General features: G+C 33.4%; 1 pseudogene; it reads left to right on the forward strand.

Annotated features, from left to right (window-relative positions):
- Positions 1-2,324: 2,324 nt before the first annotated feature.
- Positions 2,325-3,266, forward strand: LOC149220540 (putative pentatricopeptide repeat-containing protein At3g23330 pseudogene; annotated as a pseudogene).
- Positions 3,267-11,251: the final 7,985 nt, after the last annotated feature.

Consider the following 11,251-nt stretch of genomic DNA (forward strand, 5'->3'; position numbering starts at 1 on the left):
AAAAAAAAAAAAAAAAAAAAAACAAAGATTCAATAACAAAAATAAAACCCAATTCACCACAAAAATTTCTAAAACTCCTATCTTATCCAATGATTCAAGTCCACTCTTTATTAATTAACAATAAATTATATTTAAATTTAAAATATATAATATAAAAAAAGTTACTAATATAATTTTTGGTTTTAATTAAATTTTATAATATAAAATAAATAGGTATATTTTTTAAATCAGCTTTAAGTGGTTATGGGCGGCTATATCCACAATAGTACACTTAGTATTAAGGTTTGCTTGACTTTGAATCTTTAACGCGCTTTTGGAAATTCAACTCTCTCTCTTTTTTTTTTTAACTTAACACCTCAGTTAAATCGTCCTTGAGATTTGTAGGGACACGAGAAATCTTATATTTTAATACAATGACTTGATCCGTATATTATTATATTACATTTTAATGTAATGTAATTTAATTGTATTATATTATTATTATATTTATACTCTGGCCTTTGTGTGCAATGTCATCAATTAGATTGGTTAGCTATTTATTTCCTTTAAAAATAATGTTTCTATTATTTTAGACATTTTTTAAAATGAGTTTAAATTTATTTTTAGTCCGAATTTATTAAGTGAAAATGGATCAAATTTATTTTCACTTTAAAAAGGATTTGCATCTTAAGAGATTTATGAGATTTGATCCATCTTGGTATTTGGTAGATCGAGAATTAAGGTAGATCTAAACTAGTTTTATTATTAATTATAATTAATTATACTTATAACTATAATTATTTATTTTATTTTATTTTTATTTTTATTTTTAGTTTTATGTAATTTGACAAGTTAGAATGTTTTATTGATAATTATCATTATTACAACATCTCTACACATTGAGCCCCAAGGGATAGCTCCCTTGGTTTCTAAGTACCTTGCCTATTGGGAGGTCACTAGGTGAAATCTCCTCGATGCCCTTGGGGTTAGGCCGGACGTAGCCGCCAATGAAACATAACATCTCTACACATTGGGCTAGAGAGCACCTGTCTATGCAATTACTTTTAACCTTTTATTATTATTTAATTAAGCCCACATGTACATGTTTAGAAACATTTACACCACTACAACATTTCCCCAAGAAATTTTTTTCTTTTAGATTTATTTTTAATAATGGTATAAAATAAAATAAAAACAAAATATTTATAAAATATTTTGATTTTTAAATGAGTTATGGTTTCTTGGAAAGCGATATTGATAAGCCATGATCTTGACCCATGGTATTGTAGTAAAATTTATTTACAAATTAATATCCATTGTAAAATGAGGGTGAGTATCCATGGTTTAAAATCTTGTTATATTGTATGTTTATTGTAAGTATAGAATTTTAATTTTAAAAATGTGATAGAATTAAATTAAAATAGAATATTTATAATTTTTTTAGATTTTGAAATGAGTTATGGTTTTTGGCTATGTGGTATTGATAAGCCATGGTATTGTAAGAAATATCCATGGTAAAATGAGGGTGAATATTCATGGTTAAGAATATTGTAATATTGTAAATATTAAATTTTTATGTGCTTATTAATTAAATTTAAATATGTTTAGGAATCATTATTTTAATTTATATGGTAAAATGGATGTTAATTACGGCATAAGGCGTTTCCCTTTGAAATCAACTCCCCTTCTTGCCCACCTGTCATCATTGTGCGCCCTCAGATTATATGTTAGACGATTCAAAAAGGCACAATCATTCAATCATGGGAAAATAGTTACAAATTTGTTGTAGACTGGTATTTGATTCAAGGCATAGGTAAATACATCGTCTATCAACTCTGACTGCTTGCCAAATGGGGGCGGTGATAACCGCATATGTATAGTCGAAGCAGGTCCTTAATCTCTCAATCTACACCAAAGCCGCAGTGCCCTGGATGCCATCACACACTATCAATTCTGTATTCTCTGCTGTGTATATATTCACATAAATATTGGGCATATACAAAGAATGTTGTAAGATGAGATGAGTCTACAGATTGTGCAGGCCGTGGATCACCCATCTCTAGCACAAATCCTATGCAAAGAGCAGAGGTAGAGCATCAACAAAAGCACTCTGTACTCCTGGAATGGAGTACTCTTGGAATGGAGTGCATATCAGAGAGCAAGGTCTAGGTTCAGAAATTACACACACCCAATAAATAGAGGAGGGTTGAAGGGTAGCTAAAAGGCATCCAGATTTTGTTATTTTTTGGCTTTGTGCTTGTTGGCACAGACCGTGGCTTTATGCTCTTCTTACTATGTATGTCACATGCAGGTCCGTTGAGAGTGCACAACAATTATTCGATTGAATGCCTGAAAGAGATGTGGTGTCAGGGACTAATATTGTAAAGGGATATGTTGAGGCTGAGAATGACGAGGGGGCTTTGCAATCCTTCAGGAAAATGCAACAGGAAGGTATTAGGCCAAATGAGTTCACCTTGACTAGTATTCTTGGAAGATGCACAATTTTAAGAGATTTGGAATTGGGAAAGCAGGTCCACATCTTTGTGATCATATTGGACTGCAAGTCTAATGTCTGTGTCGGAAATACCCTGGTTGACATGTACACCAAATGTGGGAGTATAGAATATGCGTGTCAATTCTTTGAAGAAATGCCAGAACAAGATGTGATCTCATGGAAAATGATTATTTTAGGATATTCCCAATGTGGCTATGGCGAAGAAGCCCTGAAGTGCTTCTGCCAGATTCAATGCACTGGCATGAAGCTAGACACATTTGTTTTCACCAGTATTATCAGAGCTTGTGCTGACCTTGCATCTCTAGAGCAGGGAAAGCAGATCCATGCCTGCATAATGAAAAATGGATTTGCCTCAAATGTCTTTGTGGGTAGTGCCTTTGTAAATATGTATGCCAAATGTGGTAACATAGAAGATTCACAGAAAGTGTTTGATAAAATGGTTACAAGGGATTTAGTCACATGGAATTCAATGACTGTGGGTTATGCTCAACATGGTCATGACAAAGATGCACCGGAGCTCTTTGAACATCTTCAACAAGCAGGTGTGAAGCCAAACGACATTACATTTTTCGGTGTGCTCTTCTCATGTAGCCATGTAGGCTTATTGCATGAAGGTTGTCACTACTTCGATTCAATTAGTAGAGAGTATGGCATCTCACCAAAAATGGAGCATTATGCATGCATTGTTGATCTTCTTGGACGTGCAGGACACTTGGACAAGGCCGAGGCTTGCATAAACAACATGTCATTTGAACCGAGTGCTTTAGTTTAGAAAACTTTACTTGGTGCATGCAAAATCCATGGTAACACAGAGATGGGCAAACGTGTGGCAGATTGCTTATTAGAGATGGAACCCCAAGACTCTGCAACATATGTTCTGCTGTCAAATTTATATGCTGCAGTTGGTAGGTGGGATGATAGAACTAAGGTGAGGAAAATGATGGAAACTATGGGGGTGAAAAAGAAACGAGGATATAATTGGATTGAGGTAAAAAACACAGTGCATGCATTTGGGGTAGGAGACACATCATATCCACAAACAACTGAGATCTACACCAAGTTGAATGAATTGATCAGATAGATAAAAGAGATGGGATATTTGCCTCAGACAAACTCTGTGCTGCATGATATGGAGTTAGAGAAACAAGAGTACACTCTTACTCATCATAGTGAGAAGCTGGAAATTTCATTTGGGATAATCATCTTATCTCCTATGACTCAAATTAGAATCATCAAAAACCTTCGTGTATGTGGTGACTGCTATACTGCCATCAAATTCATTTCCCAGTCCAGTGGACGACAAATTGTGATGAGAGATGTCAATCGCTTCCATCATTTCAAAGATGGTTTATGTTCTTGTGGGGATTATTGGTGATACTGGCAGCATGGCTAAATTTTCATACAGTTGAGTTTTAGTGAACATGAAGCACTTTTTCATCCACATAAAATATTATCAGATTTGAGGATGATGACAGGCAGAAAGTCTAAGATGACCCTAATCACAAATCAATAATTTCTCTTGGAATGATTTCACTAATGAAATTAATGGTCGAAGTGATGGAACAATTCATGCGAATGGATTGCCTGCGGAAAACTCTACCTATGCGGAACACTTCTTTGGCCTACTTTGCTGAGTATTTAAGCTCGCTAAGACAAAATTGCCTGAATATTACTATTATGAATCATCCAAGATATTCAAATCAAAAGTTTGTACTACTGAAGTTACCTTTGTTACATACTCTTTCAGCACAACCTCGGTGTATATGATATAACTTTTTCTTGCACTAAGATATCTTGCCAGTGCAGCTTGTACCATCATTTCTCTGAGTTCTTCCCCTTCCCCATACTCAGGTGGCTTGCAATGATGTCATGGAAGTTCCAAGCTTGTCCTCAGTTGTGGAGGCTTTTACCCCTCCTTGTGTATTTGTGGAGGACAAGTTTGATGATGTTGAGAAATTTGAGGATGCTCGGTCCACCATTTCCTCAAGGATGACCTCTATTACTACATCCATTGCTTGACCAACCATACCTAATTTTGTTTCTCCAATTCCTTCTGTGTACAAAACCAGACATGAGAGTCAGGAGACTATTACTGCTTTTCCCATCGTTGTAAGAATAATATGTCATTTAATTTTGATAGGACCATACAAGCATTCCAAGATCCCCAAGACGAGCACAACTCAAGCTCTTTGTTGTAACATAGTTTAGGATGTATGGGAGCCTAGAGAGTCATGATTGTCTGTTTATCTTCTATTTCCTCTGCTTCTTGTTCATTCTATTTATTTTGTATATATCAAATGAATATGATATACAATGGTTGCTAGCTATTTTCATTTGTTTAGTTGGGCCAACATGAAACATCTATTTGTGGTTGTTTTCTTAGCTTGAAATAGTGTATATTTATGCCCTTTTTCTGCAATGTTTCTTAGGATTAAGTTAAAGTTGTTATGTTGTGAGTTTGCTTCATCAGTTTGAGGCAATGCTAAAGCATTGTTCACAGAAATAAGGCTGAAATTTCCCTGCAATGTTTATTAAGATTAACTTAAAGTTGTTATGTTGTGAATTTTCTTCATCAGTTTGAGGCAATGCTAATGCATTATTCACATAAATAAGGTTGAATATTCTTATCGGCTGATTGTTTACACCATCCTTTAATGGTGGAAAATATTTCAAACAAATGTTTTTTGAACTCGCTTCCTCTTATTTACCTTTAGCACCATTCAATTCAGTGACCTTTTGCTTAGAAGTGGTGAGTAGGGGGTGTATATTCTACAAAAGTTGTGAAAGCACAATTACAATCATAAGCATGTCAGTGATAGTTCTGAGCTGACCATTGATGACCAAGTTAATTTTAGGCAAAAGCTTTATTAGGACTATTTTTCCACTCAAAAAAATCTAGAGGAAATTAAAGGTAAAATATTTTTGTGTAGATTACAGAAAAAGATAACATGGTACTTCAAGATGCTCCCAAACACACTAATTATTATAGATCATTGTTATCTAAACTTGATTTCCTTAACAAGAATCTGAATAAAGACATAAATCAGTTATAAATTTATTTTAATTGACGGAGACACCTAATATGAACTTTTTCATCTGATTATAGCTCAATAATATGGAGTTTTTAATGATACCAGAACTTTTACTGGACATTTATGAGAAATAAGCATTGCTCTATGCATAACGCATAGAAGGAAAATAATTTGTTTTATATGGTGTAGAGTTCTTTGCAAAATAACCCTGATAATGGGAATTTGAGGACAACCACCACTATGGAGCTAAAGCTAATTTAAGGACACATCAACTGGATATTTGAAATGGGTGGAGAGTAAGAGCTTGGATTAGTGCTTAAGGATGAGCACCAAAGGGGGTTTATCAAATCTTTTGAGCCGAGGAATCATTCATTAACTCTCAAGATAAAATAGGCAGTAGTCTAAAGAGGTCATTTTTCCCCTTTTCTTAGGTTGAATTTTCAGTTGATTTTATTTGAAATTTAGTTAGAAATTGGGAAAATTATAGTTGCAAGTTGTTGAATCTATCCATTTCGACATTTGAAAACACAATTTAATTGACAATGTTACAAGATTAGTATTTCCTGATTCCGTAAAAAAAACCAAAAAATTGGCAGCATTTGTCAACTGAAGACATATATGCTCCAACGTCTAGAGTCGCTTTCTTCCAAATGATAGCCTTTTGATTTGAAGACCTTGTTTGACTCTCTTTCTCTGGAAGAGGGAGCATGTTAGCAAGGAAATTTTGGTTTCAAAGAAAGGCAATTTCCTGGTGTCAATGGTATTCCTCCGAGGGTTTATCGAACTAATTTTGTTCTAATTATAAATGGTCTGCTAGAATTTTATGAAGAGGCTATATTTGGTGGTACAAATTTTATAAATTTGTTCTGAAGCCAAATCATAAATTACTGTGAATTGCATAGCCATTATGTTGCTTCATGTCATCTTATAAAATTTATGTATTCTATCAAAGAGGATATATTGAAATTCTAGGAAGAGGCTATATTTGGTGGCGCTTTGACTAGAGGTCTTACTAAATATATTCCCAAGCCATATGATGGATTAGTTAATGTTTCTTACAAATTTCAAATGTGTAACCCTCGGTGATTATTTTCTGTCAGAGTGGCTTTGGTTTTATGAGATTATTCTTTTAGGAACTCTCATTCCTAGTTAAGAGGAAATGTATTAGGTGAAGAATTTTGATTACAATGTTTCTTTGGTATTCAGAGATTTTGAATAACGTTTTGATAGGATTAAATAAGGTTTTTTTTTAAAATGCTAGGATACAATATACTAAATATTTGGAGAAAATTTTAGGGTGATTATATTTACTTTAAGGATAGACTTTATTGACTCTAAAATATAAGATTTAAGATTTGAAGAAAGTTTATAAGAATCATTAGTGTTTTGTTCAAAGATGTTTCTACTCATTTGGAAGTCAATGACAAGTTACTGATAATGATTATCTTCAAAGTTCAATCAAACAATGTTTTATTCTTATTTTAGTGTTTTGTTTCATATGTTGAAGCTCCACATTATGTCTCAAGAGATTTATTTTTAGGGCCCAAGTTTATTCTTACCTAGTTAGTAAGAGCTCCTCCCCTACTAATTTAGATAGAAATGGATTGCCCTTCTATATATTATGCCTATGATTGTTTATTTAAGAAATTTGATACAAAACTTACTAAATGGTATTAAAAAGTTTTTTAAGTGGCATAAAGATTTCAAGCATGTCTAGAAGTCATATAATATTTGCATATCAATTGTGATTCTTGTTGGTTTTTAACAAATTGTCATTTTAAAAATCAACATTTCTCATTATGGTCATTTTGAAAAAATAATAATGAACTATTTTATTTAATATTGGGTTGTTTTGTTCCAATTTTCCGGGTCATAGCCTTTCTCAATAAAGGATCTTGGATACTTGTTAGATCAGAAAGTTCACTAGGTAAGGTGAACAAATATCTATTTCTTGGGTCAAATGTCAAAGACCAAAGTCATGCTCACTTTGCAAATGATCCCCCTTCCTCACAAGAAAAAGGAGATTGAGTGTTTAAAAAATGTGATGAAATTCCTAGATATCTTTCATATCTCCTTAGGGTTTGAACATTCCATGGACCAAAACTATGTCATATAAAAAATGCTAACAAGATTCTAAATTAATTAATGTAAGTTGGTTGTAGATTCAATTTAGGCAGATCTTTAAATTTCTAGGTATCCCTTTCTTTTTAGGCCTCCATAAAAGAGTTGTGGAAAGTTCTAATTCAATGAAATGAAAAAAATGTGACAAAATGGATTATGAAGTATATGTTCTCGGTAGTTAGACATCAAATTTATATGAATGTCCTAACTTCTACGCATGTTTATTATTCCCTACGTTAGTGTTCCTTGGCCTTGATTTATAGTATATTGGAAAAGGTTACGAGATATTTTACAATCTTAAGCCTAATGCATGCCTTGTCATATAACAATCACATTTTCCAAGATAAATCAGTCTCTCATATAAATTTTGTATCTTTTGGGTGAATTATATTAGGGCAGGTAGAATTTGTCATGCATAGATTCTCTTGAAATATTCTACACACAACCTTAAATAGCTATGCTCGAAATACTGTCTATATCAATGACATATGATCACATGATGTGTCACCATTGGCATACCACCCAACAACACTACATTATGCAAATTTCTAGCAATACTATACTCAATGTAACCCCTATTCGACATTTTTTGTAAAATTATGGCCGATATGAAGAAATGAATCAGGTAGAAATTCAATGTCTTATGAAAGTGTCACTAACTATCGAGGTCTTTTTTTGCTATGTATGCACAATAGATACACCGAACAGAAACATATACACATCAAATATATCCCCTATGCTTTTGGATTTGTCCATTTTTCTCTATCAAACACATGCTTGTCACAAAAGGTAAGTAATTGCTTATGCTTGCAGTCACACGTTTTTGTATGAGATGATTAGTAATTAGCGTTACAATAATCAGTGCAAGAACATAGTCCAGTCGAGAAACAATGGAAACAATTTTCATCTCTCACAACAATTCCCTTCTTGGTGGTCATCAGAATGAGATTTGTGGCATTGTGGCAGCGCCCACAAACGTGAAGGTTCTCGGTAATCTGGATAGCTGATCTAGGCACCTGTTGATAACCAAAAGCAATGGCAAGCTTCTCGATGTGGCCATAAATTATTTGTGCCTTCTTCTAATCATCTACATCCTTGACAGAGAGAGACCCTTCTTGTGATTATACCGAACCTTGATCACTATAGTCTCATTGAATTTCCGCTTGCTGTACCGAGACAAAGTCTCACCCTTGATATTGAGACGAAACTCCCATTTTCTACTGCCACTCATGTACTAAACAATATCATTGCCTAGTTTGGTCATTTGGCGGGCATTAATAAACTTATATTATCTTATATACATTTATTACTAAGTAAATGCACATATAACATGGGGCATGTAATTTGTAAGCAATATTACTTACCTTATCCATTATCTCAAAAGATTCATATCTTAAGGCTTTGATTTTCTTCTATGGTCTTGTTGACGTGGGAAAATATCCCTTGTCAACTTCATAGGATTATTGGGCAAAAGGCCCAACTGTTGAAATGGAAAGCCTGTTGGTTATGGACCAACTACAATAATATAGGATTGATGGGTTAAAAATGAAATGCAATTAATAATGCAATGCAAGTGTGCAATATGAAATGTAGCCTAACTAAATCCTATTTAGAAGTAACGAATAGGCTGACATGAAATGAAATTAAATACAAATGCTAAAAGAAACAATCCACTCACTGCAACCTAAGATGATGAGTATGGTTGGGCAATGCTCGTCACGAAGCTCATGTAATCGGTGTATCTGGTAGAGGGTGTGTGGGCAAAACTTTCTTGCTTAAAATCATCCACAATACCTACAAAAAAGAGGTCAGTCATTATTTATTTATTTATTTATTATTATTATTATTATTATTATAGATTGTGGGAACTTTGAAATTGAATAGTTGCAGGCTTCCATTGTGGAGGTTCTGAATTTAAGTTTGGAGGAAATTACTAATGCTGATATTAAAAAGATGAAATTGATTGCATCTTTAGAAAGAAAGGAGCGAACATTAAATCTTCCTGGAAGAAGCTGCAAGTATGGTTGAGCGATGCTCGTCGTGAAGCTCGATACAACCTCCATTTAACCAACTCTAATTTTAACTAGTCCTCCCTAAATATCTATATCCAAACTTTCTTCCTTGATTCTAGGAATAAAGAGTTTGCATAGTGGATATTGTTTTGCCTCTAAAAGTCCCTTAGCCATGATCTCATGTAGTGATTATACCTTGGATTTCTACAAAATTGTTTGACCAAATGCATGTGCCCTATTTGAATGACATGATATTCTAGCGAAAATGTAAGATACCACTAGCTCCCCTAGCCTAACCAACCCAAATAAGTTATCCCCTTATAATGAAACCAATAAGTAAAAAATACAACTAATCCTCTCACAATATTGCTCACACAATCAATATTTGAACATTCGGGTTTGTTGGTTTTTTCATCCAATGTGCATTAAGGTTTGAAGAGCAATAAAGAAGTAAGTAGAAGAGAATGTTTGAAAGTAAAATACTTATGGCTAAGCAAATCACATGTACCCCATGGCATCAATTCAAGTCAACATTTAATCCAAAGACACTACTTCATCATATACAATTCTATTCCATCAATACAAGCCTAATTCATGACACATCCACTATTATTGGACCCATCCCGACCGCTAATAGGAGGACAAATGATTTAGATTTTGAAGATTAGAAGATTATGACATGTAACATCCCAATTCTTCCCCTTTGAAAACTTGCAATTAAATTTGTTTGAAACTATGCATGGATATTTTTATTTTCTCTTATACTGATCACCATGAGGTAGATATACCATGATACTGTAAACATTGTAAATATTTTTACTTTTTTAATCAATAAAATGATGATGAACAAGACCAACATACATGAGTGCACATAGGGGCTATGATAACACAATTGGAGAAAGGTAAGGGTATAAGGGATTTGTTTATTGTTTGTCTATCTATCCTACCTTAATTAAGTTATGAGTAATGAGAAAACTAATTCCTAGAGTTAATTCATCACTTTTGTTATGTATTCAGATCAAAATAATGCAAAAACATAAGAAAATATAGATCAACGATTTGAAAATAAGCCACTTCGAGGTGACAACCTCCTTTTACATCACATAAATGAACAATTCTTGTATGATTCAAATGAAAATACCTCCTTGTTATATATAAGTGTCTAAAGAGTCAAAATATAATTAGGGCCTACAAAACAATAATAATGTAAGGGAAAAACAATAACAATATAGGGGCTACACTAGTATTATAGGTACCTAACATGCCTCTCCTTCAAAAAAGTGTTGTCCATAACACTTTAGTAGTATTGGATGCTTCTATATATAATACTCATCCTCCCATGCAAAATCTTTAACAGGTGAGTTCTTCCACTTAATGAGATACTTTAGAATTAATCGATTTCGTAGCTGCGAGATTCTTGTTTCCATGATTTCTTAGGACTCCAATATGATTTTTCCTTCCTTGTCAAATTCTAGCAATGTAGTTTGAACTGAAAACTTTACACCTATAACCTTCTTTAAGCATGAAACATGGAAAACTGTGTGTACTCTCGAAGATTTAGGTAGCTCCAATTTGTATGCCATCGTACCAAT

The sequence above is a fragment of the Pinus tabuliformis genome, chromosome Q (genome assembly GCF_031772625.1).
Source record: "Pinus tabuliformis cultivar Carrire ecotype Pingquan chromosome Q, CPIR1, whole genome shotgun sequence".
NCBI lineage: Eukaryota > Viridiplantae > Streptophyta > Pinopsida > Pinales > Pinaceae > Pinus > Pinus tabuliformis.